Source organism: Macaca mulatta, chromosome 16 (assembly GCF_049350105.2).
Source record: "Macaca mulatta isolate MMU2019108-1 chromosome 16, T2T-MMU8v2.0, whole genome shotgun sequence".
NCBI lineage: Eukaryota > Metazoa > Chordata > Mammalia > Primates > Cercopithecidae > Macaca > Macaca mulatta.
The window spans coordinates 11608787-11630646 of NC_133421.1; the positions used below are offsets into that span (position 1 = coordinate 11608787).

General features: G+C 48.5%; 1 protein-coding gene across 3 annotated transcripts in view; it reads right to left on the reverse strand.

Annotated features, from left to right (window-relative positions):
• Nucleotides 1-21860, reverse strand: part of GAS7 (growth arrest specific 7) — a 289491-nt gene that overhangs the window by 186101 nt on the left and 81530 nt on the right. Inside the window, exon 1 of one of the 3 annotated variants that reach the window (XM_028836017.2) lies at nucleotides 15845-16013. The exons of 1 other annotated variant lie outside the window; for it this stretch is intronic. The gene's annotated coding sequence lies outside the window, so the exon portion shown is untranslated. Of the gene's footprint in view, nucleotides 1-7998; nucleotides 8424-15844; nucleotides 16014-21860 lie in introns of those variants that run through there. One more of the 3 variants, XM_077970366.1, reaches the window with a different exon arrangement.

Consider the following 21860-nt stretch of genomic DNA (forward strand, 5'->3'; position numbering starts at 1 on the left):
GTGTAGAGCGGGATTATATGCCACAATAGGTATGACAGGAGCTACAAGGATTGGCTGAGAGCCATGGGAAGTGGGCACATCCCTCGCCAGGCACTCTCCTTCAGAGCACAGATAAAACACGTGGCCAGGTGTGACCCCAGCACTTTGGGAGGCCAAGGCGAGCAGATCACGAGGTCAGGAGATTGAGACCATCTTGGCTAACACGGTGAAATCCCGTCTCTACTAAAAATACAAAAAATTAGCCGGGTGTGGTGGCGGGCGCCTGTAGTCCCAGCTACCCGGGAGATTGAGGCAGGAGAATACCATGAACCCGGGAGCTTGCAGTGAGCCGAGATTGCACCACTGCACTCCAGCCTGGAAAACAGAGCGAGACTCCATCTCAAAAAAAAAAAAAAAAAAAAGAATACAGATAAAACAGGTTAGATGAGGGGCAGAGTTGTGGCCACGGGCATGGAGGCGAGAGATGGGTACCGAATATCACCTCTCCATTAGCTAGTAGCAGGACTTTCTCTACCCCTGTCTCCTTATGCTTGTGAAACAAGCCTGCTGGATTTAATGATCTGTCTCAGAGGCTCCTTCCAGTAATAAGCCTGTGAGTCATCAGAAAATGCATAGGGAGGTGGAGACACACCCATCCAAACCCTCCCTCTGCCCACCCCTGTTTACCAAACAGCGCCTGTTCCACCAGCCCACTGCTAAGCTTGGGGTGCATTCCCAGGGAGGTCTCACCAAAACAGGTTCCACATGGCCCTGTGAGGCTTCTACCACAGACGCCAAAACAGGCAGATCTGCCTGCAGCAGGGTATGTAGCCACAGCAGGCAGGGACTTTGCAAACCTTTCTGGCCGGTGAAAAGTTTAAACACCGTCACGCTGTTAAGTGATCCGAGGGCAGCATCTTTCTACCACCCTGGAGTGGTTCTGGCAGGGCACCCTGCACTGGGGGTGCTGAAAGCGAAGAATGAATTAGATTGCTTCATTTCTCCTCCAATGCACTTTTCTTTGGAGGCGGGGGGGGGAGGGGAGACATTCAACACAATGGGAAAGATACCCATCTTGGGCAAGGCATAGCCAGATATAACACTGCAAATGTGTGTACATACATAACGCTTTGTTTTGAAAGGGGAGCTGAATCTCTGTGACTTTTGCAAGATTCGTCACCCTGGGTGCAGCACCTAAGTGTCCCAGTCCTTAGGTGCCCTCTGCCCTGGCCTTCTCCCCAAAGCTATACCCTCTCTCCAACCTAATATATTCAAAACCTAAGAGTACAATTAGTTATCTTTCTTCCCAATTCACTTAAGACTTAAGACTGTGTCAATCTCTAAAAGTATGTAACAGGACAGTGGAGGGCCAGAACATTCTTCTCTCCTAATGGGTTCAAGGAATATTCTTAGCTTCTTAGTCCAGTTCCTTAGCACCTACATAGAAGATCAGGAATGGAAAGAGATAACAAAAGAGGAGGTTGAGATCCATCTATTATCCTCCTTGTTAGGAGTTTACAGGCTCAGAAGGAGGAAATGAAAACTTTGGGTTAAAAGAAGACTCAGTGGAATTATTCGGGTTTAAAATATAATTGGAATGAACAATTTACACAGTTCTTTACATCCTTGACTTTTTGTGGTTGATTTCATTACATTTCTAGCTCAACCTTATCTCCTATTTAGCACAGATGATCAAAAACATGTTGCCGGACACTCAAAGAAATGATCTGTATCTGTTCATCTTGATTTCCTTACCATCCTTCTCCCTTTGTGTGGATTCAAGCACATGGACGCACACAAAGCTCCACACAGAACGCCACTTTCCAGAGGCCTCCTCTCTGCCCCCGTTCCTTCAGGTCTCTGCAGCTTCTCTAACACTAACCATCCCGCTTCCATCTCTGCCTGACAGCTAGACCGGATCTCTCAAATCCCATCCAGCTGAGAGCAAGGATTCCATCACTACCAAATCTCACCAGTTACCGCTGTGGGTAGACATTCGTTCGCCTCCCTCAGGTATCAGCTGACTTGGATTTCCTTTGGGCACCACCCTTGCTCGCTTCTCAGCCCAGGTGGTGAGAATGGGGCTGATCCACCTCCCAACCCCCCCACCCAGGCTCCATCTGAAAGTTGTTCGGTGACTTTCCTGGTTTTGTTCCCCTCTTCGGAATTACAAAGTTTTTAGAATCAGAAAGATTCTAAAGTCTTGAGAATCAGGAAGTTTTAGAATCAGAAAGATTCTAAAGTCTTTAGAATCAGAAAGATTCTAAAGTCTTTAGAATCAGGAAGTTTTTAGAATCAGAAAGATTCTGAAGTCTTTAGAATCAGAAAGTTTTTAGAATCAGAAAGTTTCTAATTCCAAAGCGGGGTAAAAGGGTTTTCTGAGAAGATTGCTAAGCTAGAAAACAAAGCTAAAACAGAGGGATGCAAAGCCTAGAGATGGAGATTTCTGATGACACTGCCTTTGCTTCTTCTATTAGTTATTTGTTGGGTGTAAAAAATTCGCCCAAAAATGAGTGACTTCAAACAACAGTCTTTCGGCCGCGTGCAGTGGCTCATGCCTATAATCCCAGCTACTTGGAAGGCTGAGGCAGGAGGATCTCTAGAGCCCAGGAGGTCCAGACCAGTCTGAGCAACACAGCAAGACCCCATCTCAAAAAAACAAAAACAAAAACAAATATGGTCATTTATGGATTCAGTTTCTGGGAAGCGGGTATTCAGGCACGGTTTTCCCAGACCTGAGCCTTACCCAGGGTCTCCCCCAAGGCTACAGTCAAGATGTCAGCCAGGGCTGTAGTCACCGAAAGTCTCAATCGGAGGAGAAACTGCTCCCAAATTCATTCATGTTGAGGCTGTTGAGGCATTTGTTAGTTCCTCGCCACATGCGTCTCTCCCCAGGACAGCTCACCTCAGAGCAAGCAGGCAAGAGAAAACAAGCATGGCGGAAGCCATTTCGTTACCTGCTCTGAATGACATTCCATCACGTCTATTGTTAGAAGCAAGTCACTGCGTCCCACCCACACTCACAAGAGTGACCAGGAGGGATTACACAAGAGTGCAGGGATTACACAAGAGTGACCAGGAGGCAGGGAGCACAGAAAGCCATCTTAGAGGCCACCTAACACATCTCTAGAACGGGCTGTACCTACAGCCACATGCCTGTGGTCATTCATTCATGAAGGCCAACAAATCCCTGCACCCCACACATTGTTACTGTCACTCAGCTGGTTTAACTTGGGCTGCCACCACTTAAAATCCGGGGTCCATCAGACTTTACCACAATCCTTGTTATAGTCATGGCTGACTCTTCCAGGCACTCCCTCTCATTGGTTAACGGAAGCATTAGCCCCTGACTTCTATCACTGTTCCCACCATGGGTTTTGGCAAATGGATGCCAGGACCCATCTAAGTTGGCTTCTCAGTTTTTCATGCTCTTTGTGCTTCTGCCTTTGTTCCTGGCCAGGCTACCTGGTACATGGGGCCCTGCCCCCTGACTGCCTTCTTTGAAATTTTCTAAGGGGCCTGGGACCAGCAGAGACCGGCAGAACCATCTAAGCAACTCCCTCCCCATATAGAGCCCGTGCATAAGGTAAACCAGACATCCCAAGGAGCTCTGAACGGTGTGCCTATAAGGGTCACTGTTTAGCTCAGAGACTGTGGTATTATATCAATAAATTTTTTTTCAAGGAACAAAACAAACCAGATCTAAGCTGACTGAGTTTTGAAAACTGACTGAAAGAATCTGATGAATCTAGAAGAGATGAAAGAGTGCCTGTTAAAAAAATTTAAAAAAAAGAAAGAATCTTCCCCATTGTTGACCACCGAAATTCAGCCTTCTAATTTAGAGGGGAGCACAAGGTGACCCCTGAATTATGCTATACCAATTCAGCTTAAATTAAGAGTAATTTGTACAAAGAGTCTGGAATTTTCAAGGAGAAGTAATTCCTACTGTCCCAGCCATGAAAATCAGAGTTCCCAGCATAGTAGTCTAATCTCTTAGTCGGGTACCTGACGTGGTATTTCTTTGGTGGGACTATGCAAGATTGAGCAGCACTCTAGGCCTCTGCATGCTGATTTTGAGTGACCCACATTGCTTATATAAACAAGGGCCCACACATTCTAGGGGCAGTCCTGCCTCCACACTACCTTGGCTGCCTACACCAATGGTCATCCCCTGACCTGGTATTTTAAATCCAGACTTCTCAAGCCTGGATGAAGAGCTGAATTACCAGAGGAGATTTTTAAAAGTAGGGTATCCAGGACACACCCTATACCAATTAATTCACAACCTCCATCAAAATCAAAATACCCAGGCCCTGTATTTTGGGTTGGTTTGGTTTCTGGGTTTTTATGTTCCCCAGATAATTCCAACATTGACAAGACCCATTTGAATGGAGAGCCACAAATCTCAAACAGGCACTCAACTCTTGCTTACTCTGCCCTAAATGTAAGTTCAATGGGCAAGGAATGAGGCATATCCTGGACACGTTTTAGGAAACTGTGTCTCTTCCTAAACTTCCTGTTGAAGAAGGGCTGTGGAATCTTGATCCTCAGAGCAGGAGGCAGGGAGGAACCAGCAGCATTCCTGTCGCCTAGAAGCTTGTTAGAAATGCAGAATCTGCATTTTAACAAATCCTGACCGGACGCAGTGGCTCACACCTACAATCCCAGCATTTTGGGAGGCTGAGGTGGGCAGATTGCTTAGAGGCCAGGAGTTCGAGACCAGCCTGAGCAGCACGGCAAACCCCCTCCTCCACAAAAAAAATCGCCAGGCCTGGTGGTGCCCACTTGTGGTCCTAGCTACTCAGGAGGCTGAGGTGGGAGAATCACCTAAGCCCGGGGAGTAGAGGCTGCAGTGAGAGCTGTGACTGTAACACTGCACTCCAGTCTGGGTGATACGGTGAGACCCTGTCAAACAAACCAAGCAACCCCCTGGTGGTTGGTTTGCATATTCAGATCTAAGAAGCACAGTTCATACCATCTAGCAACCCTACTCTAGTTGCCCAGTGAGATTGTTTTCCTTTTTCCAAAACAACAATTTCATTTCTCAGATGATGGAAAATGTTTTGAATCACACTTCACTTAGAAAGATGGAATCAATCCGGCCAGGCGCAATGGCTCCCACCTGTAATCCCAGCACTTTGGGAGGCCGAGGCGGGTGGATCACCTGAGGTCAGGAGTTCAAGAAGAGCCTGGCCAACATGGTGAAACTCCGTCTCCAGCAAAAATACAAAAATTAGCTGGGTGTGGTGGCACACGCCTGTAATCCCGGCTACTAGGGAGGCTGAGGCAGAAGAATTGCTTGAACCCGGGAGGCGGAGGTTGCAGTGAGCCAAGATCGCACCACTGCACTCCAGCCTGGGTGACAGAGCAAGGCTGCATCTCAAAAAAAAAAAAAAAAAAAAAGAGCAACCCAATAATAGCTGCTCATCAACCCACAACCCAAATCCATCCTAGCCACATCAGAGCCCACGCTCGCAGCCTTCCCTCCCACAACAGTAACTCCTCCTACCAAAGGCAACCTACCTGCTTTCTACCTATCAGCACAGAACACCTATCTTTAAATTTAAAAAATTAGAGATAAATATATCCTTTGACCCCAGTTCTCCAGTCCTTTATTCATTTCCTTCTCCTAACAGCAAAAACTTTCACCAAAAATGTTGCCTGTAGTCACGGCTTTGAATCTCTTACCTCCAATTCACTCCTTCCCACTCCACTGAGCCTACTCTCCTCAATGTCACCAATGACCTCCATGTTGTCACCAAATCCAAGGGCACTGGTCTCTCTTCTAGAGTCCTTGGCCAGCCAGCAACATTCAGTGTCCCCTGTTTCCAGAAACCATGACTGCCCTGGGCTCCTGTGACATCTCCCAGCCACCTTTCTGGATCATTCTCTGTGTGTTCTTAAATGTCACAGTGCCCAGAGCTCACTCCTGCCCCCCCCCCTTTTTTTTTTTTTTTTTTTTGAGAGGGAGTCTCGTTCTGTCGCCCAGGCTGGAGTGCAGTGGCGAGATCTCCACTCACTGCAAGCTCTGCCTCCCAGGTTCACGCCATTCTCCTGCCTCAGCCTCCCGTGTAGCTGGAACTACAGGCACCCACCACTGCGCTGGGCTAATTTTTGTATTTTTAGTAGAGACGGGGTTTCACCGTGTTAGCCAAGATGGTCTCGATCTCCTGACCTCGTGATCCGCCCGTCTCGGCCTCCCAAAGTGCTGGGATTACAGGCGTGAGCCACCGTGCCCAGCCGCCCTTCCTCTTTTCTATCTACTCACTTCCTGTAATGGCCTGACCCTGTTCCATAGCTTCAGACATTCTCTATTCCCAATGACTCTAAATGCATATCTCTAGCCCTGACCTGTCCCAGCTCTCCAGACCCATGGCCACCTGGCTTCCTACCATCCCTATGCTGATGCTCAGGAGGAATCTAAAGAATCTAACAACTCATTTTCTTCACTTCCAAAAACAAAACTAGACCTGCTCTCCACACCCCATTTTAGTAAACGGTACCACCATCCATCCATCCTGCTGCTTACTCCCCAAAATCTAGGATTCTCAAGTCCACACACCTTCCACATCTAGTTCCTCTCATCTATCAGTTCTATCTCTAAAACATCCTGATCCGTCCACATTTTCCTTCTCCACTGCTGCCACGCTGTTCCCTATATTATTACGATGATCTCCTTGTTCCACTTTTCATCCCCTCCAATTCATTCTCACGTTGCAGCCAGAGGGAACTTATAAAACATTCATCAAATTATGTCAACCTTGTAACTAAATTCGTCCCACGGCTTTGCGCTACTCCTAGGAAAAAAAAAAAAAACAAACCATTTACCCTAATTCATAAAGCAATAAAGCCTGCCTCTGATTACCTCGCCTTACACCGTTTTCTGCTCTTCCCCTCCAGCCACCCTGACCTTCTAGCTCTGTGCTGTCTAATGCAGGAGACCCTGGCCACATACGGCTAAAGTTAAAATTAAATTCATTCAAACTCAAATAGAACGCAAACGTGCCATGCGTATTCCTACCCTGATGCAGCTCGTAAGGCCTCGCCCTCTGCTTGCAGCACCTGCCCTGCTTTTAGGGGGAAGCCCCACCTTCTCTTGCTTTCCAGGTGTGGCTCAGGTGGTGACTCCTCCACAAACACGGGCCCCTCCTCTGATCACCAGCACCTGCCTGCAGCCCAGATTTGACTCTTATTCAAACTCAAATAAAATGCAGTTCCTCAGTCTCCCTAGCCATCCTGCAAGTACTCAGAGGTCCCACGTGACTAGTGGCTACCATGTTAGATGGCACAGGCCTAGAACATCCCCGTCCCTGCAGAAAGTTCTATTGGACTGTGTTGTTCTCGTGTTCCCAGGATGGGGCTGGTCTGATCTTGTGTCACACCTTTGCACTTGCTGTCACCTCTGCCTGGAATGCCGTTCTCCTTCCCCTCCCCATGGCCAGCTGCTTCTTGTCATCCAGACAACAGTGTAAGCGTCACTGCTCCAGAGAGGCCTTCACTAAGCTCCCAATCCAAAGAAGCCACCCACTTCCTCACAATCACACGAGCCCGTGTAACTCTGCAAAGCATGTACCACTAGCTCACGCCTTTCTCGTTTGTGTCTGTCGGCTTATTCTCCGACTCTACCCCACCTCTCCACCCCAAAGTATACTCGTGAGATCAGGGACCTGGGTAGTCTTACTCACCACTGCTTTCCAGTTCCTCATCCTGCACCTGCCCGAAGACTCTGCTCAAAAAGTGTTAGTGGATTGCCAGACCATGTCATGTTCGTATTTCCTCTCGAACCTCTCATAACCATCACCTTTTCATCAATGTCCCTGCCACCACCCAGGCGGGGCCTTTATCCACTCCTCCTGAGCAGTACTATAAACAGAATCCTACCTCTGCCCTCCAGCCAACCCTACAAACATTAGCAGGTTATTCCTGCTAACATGCCTCTTGTCAGATCAACTCCCTGTTCCTCCACCTTCTGGTCCCAAATGGCCTCCACATCCCCAAATGTGCCATGCGTATTCCTACCTCGGTGCTGCTGGCAAGGCCTCTCCATCTGCTTGGAGCACCTGCCCTGCTTGTCAGGGGAGGCCACACCTTCTCTTGCCTTCCAGGTGTGGCTCAGGTGGCAGCTCCTCCGCAGACACGGGCCCCTCCTCTGATCTCCAGCACCTGTCTGCAGCCCAGCTGTGGCTCTTACTCAAGAAGTCCCACGTCCCACGTCCCACGTGCAGGCACACAGATCATCCCTGAGACCACGTCTAAAATTCAACAGTCTCAAACTTTGCCGAGGATCAGAATCACCGGGAGGGCTAATGAAGAACACAGAGGTCCAGGCTCACGGAAGCAGGATAGAGTCTGAGTCTCTGCACTTTTTCCACCTTCTTTAGGAGATTTGAGATTTGTATCTTTAGAGCATCAGACCTTCAACATGAACAGCTCAACCTCTTTTCATCCTCCCTCCCACCCACACACCCTTCCTAGCCTCTAAAGATCAATTAACCAATTCCACCGACTCAGAACACCTGGGGAGTGACCGACTAGGCGAATAACCTCCTCTCACACAAGCCTGCTCTTCTTCAATTACTAAAAGGTACCCGCTGTGGTAGGCTTGAAAGCGCTCCGTCCCAAAGTATTAACATCTTAATCACCAGAACCTGTGAACATTACCTTATATGGCAAAACAGACTTTGCAGGGCATGACTGAGTTAAGGATTTTGAGGTGGAGAGTTATCCTGGAGTATCTGGGTAGGTTCTAAATGCAATCACAAGGGTCTAAGAGGAAGACAAGGTCAAAGAAGAAAGAGGCTGATATCCCCCCACTGGGCTGTAAGGTGATTCTCCTGCCCAGCCCCCCCACCCCCAACCACTGGACTGTGCGGTAAGGTGGTTCCTTACACCAAGCTGGAAACAAGCACCAAGGAAGGAGTTCAAGAGGATGAAAAATGGAAGGAACAGATTCTCCTTGTAAGACTTATTTCAGACTTTGGAACCTTAAAACTGAGTAAATGAATGTGTTTTAAGTCACTCCGTTTGTGGCATTCGTTACAGCAGCAATGGGAAACTAACACACTTCCTCCTACATAACACTACAAGGTGAAGTTCTACGTGTCTGTCTTGCTGGGCCTCCATTAACATTTATAGGAATGGCCCCAGGTTCAAGAGGCCAAAGATAAGACACAGAGCCAGCCAATGAGACACAGGGTTTTACTAGTGGGAAACTTACATACAGAGTGGCCCAGTGGTGGCAGGCTGGGAAGGAGAAGTAGCTGATATACAGTCCAGTGGGGGGCTGGGCAAGAGAACCACCTTACACACAGTCCAGTAGGGGGCTGGGCAGAATCACTTTACCACAGTCCAGTGGAGGGCTTGGCAGAAGAACCACACGGCCCAGTGTAGCCAGCTAGGCAGGAGAACTGCAAGCACTTGCCTAAAGCATGCAGTTTATAGAGCATTTTCACTTTGCACCCTCTCCCCAACAACCTCCACCTGGCCACCTTCATTTAGCCCAAAACAAAGGGCCTTGGTCCTCCATATGGCCTGTGTTCCACTGAATGGGCCAAGGGCTCAGATGTTCCTCATAGATAAGGAATGAATCTCTGAGTTGGCCACTCCCTGATTTAGCATGGAAATCCGCACACATATTCCGCTGCATCTACCGTACAGGGTCATTCTCGGGGTATCCTTAACTTATTGCTGTCAAGTGCGTCTACCATGCAGTATGATTTTCTATTTAACGCATGCTCCAGTGAGCATTTTCTTTGAGCATCATATAGGTCCTGAAAAAGTTTCAGATTCTGGAGGATTTGTATTTGTATTTAGCTCAGATATTTAAAAACTGCACTGCAGAGTAACCAGATAGCATGATGCCCATATAAAAACAGACACGTAGACCAATGGAACAGAACAGAGAATCCAGAAATGAATCCAGAAATAAATCCATGTATTTACAGCCGAGTTTCAACAAAAGCACCAAGAATACACATTGAGGAAAGGACAGTCTCTTCAATCAATGGTATTGAGGAAACTGGATATCCATATGCAGAGGAACAAAACTGGACCCCTAGCTCTCACCACATACAAAAATCAACTCAAGATGGATTAAAGACTTAAACATAAGACTCGAAACTATAAAACTACTAGAAAGAACACTTCAGGACATTGGTCTAGGCAAAGATTTTACAGTGAAGACCTCAAAAGCACAGACAACAGAACCAAAAATAGACAAATGGGACCATATTAAACTAAAAAGCTTCTTCAAAGCAAAGGAAACAATCAACAAAGTGAAGAGATAATCTACTGAATGGGAGAGAATATTTGAAAACTATTTATCTGACGAGGGACTAATAGCCAGAATATACAAGGAACTCAACAGTTAAAAAAAAAAAGCCCATTAAAAAGTAGGTAAAGGGCATAAACAGACATTCTCAAAAGAATAGACATTCTCAAAAGAAGACATACAAATGGCCAATAGGTATGTAAAAAAAATATGCAACATCACTAATCACCAGGGAAAGTCAAATCAAAACCACAGTGAGCTATCATCTTACCCCAGTTAGAACGGCTATCATTAAAAAGATAAAAAATAGCCAGGTGCAGTGGCTCACGCCTGTAATCCCAGCACTTTGGGAGGCCGAGACGGGCGGATCACGAGGTCAGGAGATCGAGACCATCCTAGCTAACACGGGGAAACCCTGTCTCTACTAAAAATACAAAAAATTACCCGGGTGCAGTGGCAGGCGCCTGTAATCCCAGCTACACAGGAGGCTGAGGCAGGAGAATGGCGTGAACCCGGGAGGCGGAGCTTGCAGTGAGCCAAGATTGTGCCACTGCACTCCAGCCTGGGCGACAGAGCGAGACTCTGTCTCCAAAAAAAAAAAAAAAAAGATAAAAAATAACAGATACTGCCAAGGATGAGGAAAAATGGGATCTCTTGTACACTACTGGTGGGAATGCAAACTGGTACAGCCACTGTGGAAACCAGTACAGAGATTTCTCAAAAAACTAAAATTAGTACTACCATACTGTCCAGTAATCCCACTGCTGGGTATTTATCCAAACAAAAAGAAATCAGGCTATCGAAAGACATCAGGCCAGGCGCAGTGGTTCACGTCTGTAATCCCAGCACTTTAGGAGGCCAAGGCAGATGAATCACCTGAGATCAGGAGTTCAAGACCAACCTGGCCAACATGGCAAAACTCCGTCTCTACTCAAAAATACAAAAATAGGGCCAGGTGCGGTGGCCCACGCCTGTAATCGCAGCACTTTGGGAGGCAGAGGTGGGTGGATCACGAGGTCAGGAGTTCGAGACTAGCCTGGCCAACATGGTAAAACCCCCTCTATACTAAAAATACAAAAATCAGCTGGGCCTGGTGGCAAGCACTTGTAATCCCAGCTATTCGAGAGGACAAGGCAGGAGAATCAGTTGAACCCGGGAGGCGGAGGTTGCAGTGAGCCGAGATCGCACCATTGCACTCCAGCCTGGGCGACAGAGCAAGACGCCGTTTCGAAAAAAAAAAAGATATCAAAGAGATACCTGTACTCGCATGCTTACTGCAGCATGATCCACAATAGCAAAATTATGGAATCAATCTACGTGTCCATCAATGGACAAGGGAATAAAGAAATGTGGTATATATACACCATGGAATTCTATTCAGCATGAGAAAGAGAGAAATCATGTCATTAGCAGCAACATGAATGGCACTGGAGGTTATTATGTTAAGTGAAGTAAGCCAGGCATGGAAAGACAAAGATCCCATGCTCTCACTGAAATGTGGGAGCTAAAAAAGTTGATCTCATGGAGATGAGAGTAGATAGTTAACTAGAGGCTAGGAGGGGTATGTGGGTAAGAGGGGGGAATGAAGAGAGGTTGGTTAATGGTACAATCATATAGTTAGATAGAAGATATAAGTTCTTTTTTTTTTTTTTTAAGACGGAGTCTCGCTGCGACACCCAGGCTGGAGTGCAATGGCGCCATCTTGGCTCAAGGCAACCTCCACCTCCCGGGTTCAAGCAATTCTCCTGCCTAAGCCTCAGCCCCCCGAGCAGTTGGGACTACAGGTGTGTGTCACCACATCTGGCTGATTTCTGAATTTTTAGTAGAGATGGGGTTTCACCATATTGGCCAGGCTGGTCTTGAACTCTTGACCTCAAGTTATCCACCCGCCTCAGCCTCCCAAAGTGCTGGGATTACAAGCATAAGCCAGTGCGCCTGGCCAGAAGATATAAGTTCTAATGTTGGACAGCAGAGCAGAGGGATTATAGTTAGCAACAATACGTCATATATTTTGGAACAGCTAGAAGAGAGGACTTGAAATGTTCCCAACACACAGCAATGACAGACGCTAAGGTGATGGACATCCCAAATACCCTGACTTATCAATTATTATACATTTTATACATGTAACCAAACATCACATCTACCCCATAGATAGGTAAAACATTATGTGTCGATTAAAAAAGAAAAATAAAACAAGATGCTCTACTTAGACAGGGCTAGTTTGCTTTGGTATCCACAATTCGTACATCAGTGCCTGCTGTGTACATCTATGGATATCAAAAGTCCTTAATGGGGCTGGGAGTGGTGGCTGGCACCTGCAATCCTAGCACTTTGGGAGGCTGAGATGGCAGGATCCTTTGAGGTCAGGAGTTCGAGACCAGCCTGGTCAACATGGTGAAACCCCATCTCTACCACAAATACAGAAATGGCCAGGTACAGTGGCTCACACCTGTAATCCCAGCACTTTGGGATGCCGAGGCAGGCAGATCATGAGGACAGAAGATCGAGACCATCCTGGCCAATACAGTGAAACCCCGTCTCTACTAAAAATACAAAATATTAGCTGGGTGTGGTGGCAGGCACCCATAGTCCCAGCTACTTGGGATGCTGAGGCAGGAGAATGGCGTGAACCTGGGAGGCAGAGCTTGCAGTGAACCAAGACTGTGCCACTGCGCTCCAGCCTGGGTGACAGAGCGAGATTCCGTCTCAAAATACACACACACACACACACACATAGAAATGTATTCGGGAGGCTGAGGCAAGAGAATGGCTTGAACCCAGGAGGCAGAGGTTGCAGTGAGCCGAGATCACGCCACTGCACTCCAGCCTGGCGATAGGACAAGACTCCGTCTCTAAATAAATAAATCTTTAAGGGAAGCCTATATTCCAAGTTGGAATTGTGACCCTCCTTGGTGGGTCTGGCAGCCTAACCCCAATTGTGTTTCCAATAGGAGAAATTCAGGAGTTCCAAAATTAGACCAGGTCATGGAGCCTGGATACCCTGATGAAAAACTGCTGCCATGTTTTAACTTGAGGAAACCTAGGCCAGATATACTCTGCTTCTTAGACTCTTATTTTCATGCTAAAAGTGTACAGTTTAGAGCTGTGCTCTCCTGTATGGTCATCAGTGGGCACATACAGCCCCTCAATATAAATGAATCCAAATGAAAGAACCACTTCTGCAGTCACACCAGCCACATGTTAGTGGCTACTGTACTGGGCATCACAAAGGTAGAACACTGCCGTCCTCACAGAGAGTTCTACCGGGCTGTGCTGCCTGAGGGCAGCTCTCCAGGCATTCTTTGCTACAGCTTCACCTCTAGCTCCCTGACTTAGAAAAACCTGGGAGGAGAGAAATGCTGTCACCGCATCGAATTCCACCCTGGATTCATCCTTGAGCAGGTGACCGAAGACACACAGCGAGGGATGCTCTCCAGGGGTATTTGCCCATGTGGGGCTTTTCACTGAAAAGATTCTGTCTTTGGAAAAGTGAGATGCAGAAGACACAAAACACTGGAAGACAAGAGGAAGATTCAGGCAGGAGCAAGGTGGGGCAGATGAAGATGAGAGACAGGAGGGCAGGAGGAAAAGATAATAGGAGTAGCATGTGGAAAATGGAGTCTAGCCGGGTGCGGTGGCTCATGCCTGTAATCTCAGCACTTTCAGAGGCTGAGGCGGGTGGATCACCTGAGGTCAGGAGTTCGAGACCAGCCTGACCAACATGGAGAAACCCCATCTCTACTAAAAATACAAAATGAGCTGGGCATGGTGACACATGCCTGTAATCCCAGCTACTCAGGAAGCTGAAGCAGGAGAATCACTTGAACCTGGGAGACAGAGGTTGTGGTGAGCTGAGATTGTGCTGGTGCACTGGAGCCTGGGCCGCAAGAGTGAAACTATGTCTCAAACACAAAACAAAAACAAGAACAAACAAACAAACAAAAAAAAAAAACAAAGAAAGAAAAGAGAGAGAGAAGGAAGAAAGAAGGGAAGGAAGGAAAGAGAGAGAAAGAGAAAAGAAATGAAACAAAATGAAAAGAAAAGAAAAAAGAAAAGAAAAGAAAAGGGAGTCCAGTAGTGTCATCACAAGTAGAAAATTCAAGTGTTACAAAGGATTCTTTCCTTAAGATCTGTGTGTAAAATAACCTACTGGCCTGTAGAGAGGCTAAACCAAGTCCACTGAATGATCTGCAAGACAGAGGATCCCCTGAGGGTCCACTCCCTATGGCCCAGGGAAGCAGGGAAGGACCCCATCCACTCACCGCCTGCAGGGGGGCTGCAATTGAGTGGGGGAGCCATGGGAGAGAAATTCAACAGAAAGCAAAGACCAACTTTTCCATGCAGAAATTTAAAAAATCTGAAAGTGCACGATGCTGGTAAGGCTAAGGGAAAGCAGGCACTCCTACTAGTTACTAGCAGAAATGTAAGCTAGAACAGTCTTGTTAGAGGCAATCTGGGCCTTTCTATCAAAACTACACACACATATATTCTTTGCTCCAACCTTTCAACCTCAGAAACTTGCCCTTCAGAGACACTCACCCACGTGCGGAATGATGGATATACCAGGCTATCCAAAGCAGCAACAGGTAAAGGTAACACGGAAAGATGAGAATCAACCTATATGCCCATTGGTGAAATGAGTGGGGCAGGCATTAAATAGGAGGAGGAAGCTCTTTCTATTGGCTAAACTCCAAGGTATGTTATATGATTTAACAAAAGCATCAGTAGCAGCAGCAAGGTGCAGAAATACAGAGGGGACACCTGTGTTCAGAAAAATAACAACTGGGTTAAGGAAAATAAATGGAAACATATTTGGAAATTCCTGGACTACTTCTGGAGGTACCCACAAGAAACTGATCACTTGTTTGCCTCTGTGGAAGGGGACTGAGAGGTTGAGGACAGGAATGGGAGGGAGAGTAACTTTTCATTCTACATTTTTTGTACCTTTCAGATATCAGACCTGAGTATATGTTACCTATTCGATAAGTATAAAATTAACAAAGATATACTTTTGGGTATACATATTGAACAAAAATTTTACACTACACCCCCAAACACACTTCTGTCTCTTTTGTTTCTCAAGATAGGGTCTTGCTATGTTGTCCAGGGCTGGAGTGCAGTGGTGTAATCACAGTTCACTGCAGCCTCAACCTCCCGGGCTCAAGTGATCCTCCCGCCTCAGCCTTCCAAGTAGCCAGGGCTACAGGCACACACCACCATGCCTGGCTAATCTTTTTTTTTTTTTTTCACTATTTTTTGTAGAGTTGGAGGTCTCCCTATGTTGCCCAGGCTGATCTCAAACTCCTGGGCTCAAGAAATCCTCCTGCCTCAACCTCCTAAAGTGCTAAGATTACAGGCATGAGCCACCACGCACTTCTTCATCAATGCTACAGTCTCACAGGGAAGGAAGTCAGTGCCTACCAGGTGAGTGGGCCCAGGTTACCAGGGCACGCAGCCCTGTGCTCCCAAGAGACAACAGGCCCCTCGTTGCGTGCTGCCCTGCGATCTGGTTCCTCAGAAGAGGAGTTTCCAAATACCTGGTCCTCTGCAAATGTGAGCTGTAAACAAGCCTTGGAAAGGTACTCCCCTTACCTAAATCCCAGCCTCAGGGTCCCGTTTCTGACTGGGGTGCCACCACCAAAGGCAGGGTATACGCAGCCACCACTGAGCGATCCTCTGCCTGCTTCTCACTCCAGGGAAGAAAATCAAAGCAGGTCCCATGGCTGCGTCTGATAATCACTATGGACACCACACACAAGCCAGCATCAGGGCTGCGTCCAATTAGCCACCCCCATAACAACGCCATAGCAACAAAGGTAATATTATTGTTCTAAAGAGAAGAGAAAAACCACACACACACACACACACACACACACACATTGTGTTGTGTGATAGCTTTGAAAGCCACAGAGATCGCATTTTTCCACACCCTACAACTTGTGCCTCTCACTTCCCGACACACAGCTTCCTCAATGAGAAGTTCACAGGCTTGGGGCAATCTCCTCTTCACACCATTCCAAGATGCGTGCCCTTCACAGGAAACTGGCATGAGAACGATTCTCCGGCAAGCCAGGAGTCAGGGCTGCCTCCTTACTCTGCCTCTGCGTCCGGGGCAGGGAGGCTGGCAGGGCTGGGCCAGCTGCAGACGGACAGGCTGAGGGTCATGCTCGAAGCTGTCCTCTGTCTATCTGTCTGTCCGGCTGCCTCTCTGTGCCAGACCCAAGCTGGCACTGGGGTTTTGGTGGTTGCAGCAATGAGCCACACGCTAATCTCCAGACCTAAATGTGGAAAGCATTAACCCAAATGAAAAGACATAAATCAGGACGGGGGCTTATGGGATGGAGGAAAACAGCTCTTCTCTGAGCGAGAGCCTGGGCTGTTGCACAAGAGCTGAGTGAGTCACCAGCCAGCAGAGGGAAGGACCGGGGACGGAAGGAGGGAGGGGAGCCCCCAGTGGGACTGGCGGGTGCACAGGCGGGGGGAGCGCTGCAAAAACACAGCTGTAGGTTCATAACTAAGCACACTTCATTAGCAGTCTGAAGGAGGGTGGGGGGCAAAGTATCACCTCCTCCCCAACTCAGGAAGTGTTGCAAAACGTGTCCTCCCCAGAGGAGACGGCAGAAAGAAGTGTTCCTAACTGTTCACCCTTTACAGGCTGCAGCTGTGCCCCAGGGAAGCACACCTCAGCACAGAGAAGGCCTCTCTCATCCTTCCTTGCCCCTCCTTGGCAGTGTCCATAGTCTTTGGGGGTTCCCTAGCATGAGGTGCCCATTGTGGGCACACAACTCTTGCCCATACTCATTACCATTTCTTGTCTTTTCTTCCTTTCCTTTTTCCAAACTTCCCATTCTCCATACTACTGTTGTTAACAACAAGACATATCCCTTGGTCTCCTCGACCTCTAGTCCCTGGGGAGAATCTCATACCTTCCCTTAAAACGGTGCCCCACTCACTAACCTCCCCAGCCATGACAGATTCCAAGGCTCCAATATCCACGCAAATTCTAAGTACCTTCTACGAGTGAGGCACGCTGTCCCTGGGGATGGCAGTGGAAAGAAGGAGCTCTCCCAAACAGATCATCCAACCAGGACTTCTGAGACCTGGAAGCTCTAGAAATTCGCTCCGCGCCTTGGTGGGAACCCTCACCTCTCCACGTCATCATCAAAATGAGGTTGGGTTGGCCGGCCATGGTGGCTCATGAGTGTAATCCCAGCACTTTGGGAAGACAAGGGAAGTGAATCATTTGAGGTCAGGAGTTCAAGACCAGCCTGGCCAACATGGCCAAACCCCATCTCTACTAAAAATATAAAAATTAGCTGAGTGCGGTGGCGTGTGCCTGTGGTCCCAGCTACTCAGGAGACTGAGGCAGGAGGACTGCTTGAACCCGGGAGGCGGAGGTTGCAGTGAGCTGAGATTGTGCCACTGCACTCCAGTCTAGGGGACAGAGTGAAACTCTATCTCCAAAAAAAAAAAAAAAAAAGTTGGGTTTAGAAATCAACTGGGTCCCTTAGACTCTGACAATACTCATCTGTAAGAAATGCACGGAACAAAAGGAATGCTCCCCAGAACACCTGGCTGTTGCAGGACTTACCCCAGAGGATGCAAGCTAAAGGAGAGTGCCCTGGGCAGAGTGGGTCTCTGCAACTGGCCGGGCTGCTCACAGCCACCGGGTGTGCAGGAAAGGTGACCAGCAGATAGCACCACCCGCATCCTGCCAGGGAAGTCACTTACAGGAGAGCTCTTGGGGGTAGGGAGTGGGTCTGAAGTGGACTTAGAGGACAGCTGGCAGAAAGGATGGGAAGAGAAGGCATTCCAGACCAAGGAATCATTCATTCATATTCATTCATTCGTTTATTCGACACATGTTTCTTGAACACCTCTTATACACCAGACATAGGTTTCGATACTGGAATACATCAGTTAACAGGACAAAGATCCGTGCCTAAGGGAGCTTACATTCTAGCAGGGGAGATACAAAACCCACAGCAAGCCAGACAGACAGGCCAATGATCCAGTTTTGCTGGAAGGTGATAAATGATGGGGAGGGAAAGAAAAAATAGAGCACAGTAAAGGGGTGGGTCTGCCAGAGTGAGTGAGAGACATAAAGGAGATAAAGGGGTCTATTCATATCCTGAGGCTGCTGTAACAAATTCCCATAAACTAAGGGACTTCAAACAACAAAAATTTATTCTCTTACAGTTCTGGAGGTCAAAAGTCTGAAATGGGTTTCACCGGGCTAACGTCAAGATATCTGCAGGGCTGGCTGGTGCCTCCTGGAGGCTCTAGGAAAGAATCCATTTCTTTGCCTTTCTCAGCTTCTGGAGCCCACCCACATTCCTTGGCTTTCAGCCCCTTCCTCCCATTACTCAGCCTCTTGCTTCCAACATCACATCTCCTAACACTGACTCTGGCCCTCCTGCCTCCCTCTCGTAAGGACCCTTGGCTTACACCGGGCCCACGTGGATAATCCAGGATTATCTCCCCATCTCCGGTCCTCAACTTAATCACACCTGCAAAGTCCCATCTGCCACAGAAGGTAACATATTCACTGGCTCCAGAGATTAGAAGGTAGACATCTTCAGGGGACCATTACTCAGCTCCCACAGAGAGTTGGGCTGCAAAGGCCCTGATGAGGAAGCATGCCTCGAATATTTAAAGAAACACCATGGAGGGTGGAGGACAGATGCAGGAGTGACACAGGAGCGAGACGAGCAGGGAGGAGCAGGTGCTGAGGTCAGGACGGTAATAGAGACCCAATTACGTAGCACATCAGCCACTGTAGGGCTTCCGCAGCTTCACTCTGCCGACATGGGGCACCGCTGGACTGTGGTAAGCAGAAACATGATACGATCAGACGCTTCCTGTGAAAACAGCAGACTAGAGGCCAGCAGAGCAGCCAGGAGGCACCTGCAACAGCCCAGCAGCATTGTAGTGGCAGCTGTGGCTCAGTCCAAAACTACAGTGGTGGGGTGGTGAGAAGTGATCCTGTGTTTAAAGATCTGTTTTGCAGGAAGGGCCAACCTGCATTGTCAACATGCTGAATGTGGAATGTGAGAAAGGGGAGTCAAGGTTTTTGCCTCCAGCGGCTGGAAGGACAAACGAGCCATTTGCCGAGCTATGAGAAGCCACAGTAGCCCAGACCTGGGCTAGGCAACTGCGTCCTGCACAGCATGAGTGAAGATGTCAAGGACGCAGCTGGATCTGCTTGGGTCTGCACTTTTCCCTGAGGGTAACAGGCAGCACCAGGACCCTGTTGCTCTCCAGGGCGTGGAGACAGCCAAGACCACCCGGGATTACATTTCTAAGTCAGGCACTCGTTGGAAGACAAGATGATAGAGATGGAATAAACAGGGATTTCGCCTGAGCCCTGTTTCTCAGCCAGGCATTTTTTCCACTTCTCACAGCCTGTAAGGTGGGAAGGAAGTCATGGGAGCACAGCTAGATTCTGGAATGCAGCCCAACCACAGGCTCGAAATCCTCATCTGTGAACAGCTCCATTCACTACCTGGTCAGCCTCTCTGGCCTGTCCTGGGGGCCCTCACTGCCCTGCCAGTCAATTCCAAAAAGCCCTCGTGGGCCGGGCGCAGTGGCTCATGCCTGTGATTCCAACACTTTGGGAGGCCGAGGCTGGCGGATCCCTGGAGGTCTGGAGTTTGAGGCCAGCCTGGCCAACATGGCGAAACCCCTCTACTAAAAATACAAAAAATTAGCCAGGCGTGATGGTGGGCACCTGTAATCCCAACTACCCAGGAGGCTGAGGCAGGTGAATTACTTGAACCCGGGAGGCAGAGGTTACAGTGAGCCGAGATTGCACCATTCCACTCCAGCCTGGGCGACAGAGTGAGACTCTGTCTCAAAAAAAAAAAAAAAAAAAAAAAAAAAAAAAAAAAAATCCCTTGTGTATCTCTGAGCTGTCTTAACTTAACAGGGAGGTGGTCCTACCTCAGGGGCCCTGTTAACCATGAGGACCAAGCAGGGCCAGGGCAGGTGACCAGCCTGTGTGGCATCTCCCAGAGGAGGCAAGTGTTCTCCTCCCACTGGACACCAGCACAACGTACACGTGCTCACATGGTGACACGCACTACAAGAGGATTCCCAGGGACAGATGGCACTGCTGAGTGCTTCCCGGGCGCTTTCAGCCATTCATTCATTTGACAAATACTTATGGAGCATATACCACGTGCCAGGCTCTGTTTCTAGGTATTTGGGGCAGGGGGCACATCAGTGAATAAAGCAGAAGGGAAATACACTTTTGCTTTCCTGGAGTGATGGCTTCAGCATGAGGTACGAACGGGTTATGGGGAGCAGACGCTAAACACAATAAAAAAGTGAATTCTAAAGAATATCAGAAGGTGATGGGGGGAAGAGAACATGGTAAGGGGAATCAGGAGTTCAGGGTAGACTGGAGCGTGGGTGGCAATTTTACAGAGTTCAAGATGTTACCCTTACTAAAGATCTTTCTAGCTCTTCTGCTCACTGTATTGATTTATTCCTTCATTAAGTAGTTACTTAGTGCTCACCAAGGGCCTGCCCCAGGCCCTCAGTGCTCTCATGAAGCTGACATTTTATTTAAGGAGACAGAGGTTAAGACAACTAATTATAGAAAGATTATGAAACAGCAGGAGCTCCCCGTCTCAGGGGATTCCCACGACCAAGGCAATCACGACAAAACACGCTTAACAAGCTGGGGGATCCTCCCAAGAGTGTCCTTGATTCTTGTTCAAGGTCCAAGGCCCACTTCTCACCTCCTTCCTCTCCCAACACACCACGCCCTGAGTTAGTTAGAACTGCTGTCTTCTCAGCTACGGGAAACCACAGCTCAATGGTTTTTCTAGAAGCTGCCCATTGTCCTCAGACCTTGCCTGGTGCCGCCCCAAAGCACCTGCTGGTGTTAGGCTTCCTCAGCTAACTTGACATTCCATGCTTCAGACCCAGCATATCTTCTCTAGAAGCACCAAGCCCAACAAGTGGGTCCTTCAGGCTGTCTTCTCCTCGTAGTGCTGATCCAAGCACCTGCTGGGCGAGTTTGGTTCCTTTTGCCTGACTATGCTCCCGCCCAGAGCCAGGCAGCCTGGGGACAGAGGAAGAGCAGAAGAGGATGTCACACCCAGGCACACCAGGAGGCCAAACCTGTTTGGCAGCTCAAGCCTCTGACCACAAGCTGGCACTCGCTTTCGGAAGTGCTAACCACAGGCAGGACTGCTAATGAGCAGAGCACCAAGGCTCTTCCTGCAGGGAAGAAATGCAAGGCTGGCCTTCATGCATGTCCCGCATGACAATCCCTGGGCTCTGGACCCACCCATCTCTTCCCACTCCACATCCAGCTGGAAGTGCTGGTCCAGGCCCCAGTAGAAGACACAGCTACCAACAGAAGGTGCGGCCCCCAGGCGCCAGGCCAGCCACCGGCCACCTCCCTCCATTCTTGCAGAAACGGTTCCGCTCTCATCTTCCTCCAAAGTTGGGAGGATTTGAGAGCAGCCAGAGTGTTAGCTGTGGAGGATGGGGGGGCCACTGCCTTTCCTCCTGGTTCCTCTACTGAGTCTCCTACAAATGGTTCCACGAGACCAGGACTCAATCCTAAGAGTATGAGTAGAAGATCTGTTCTCAA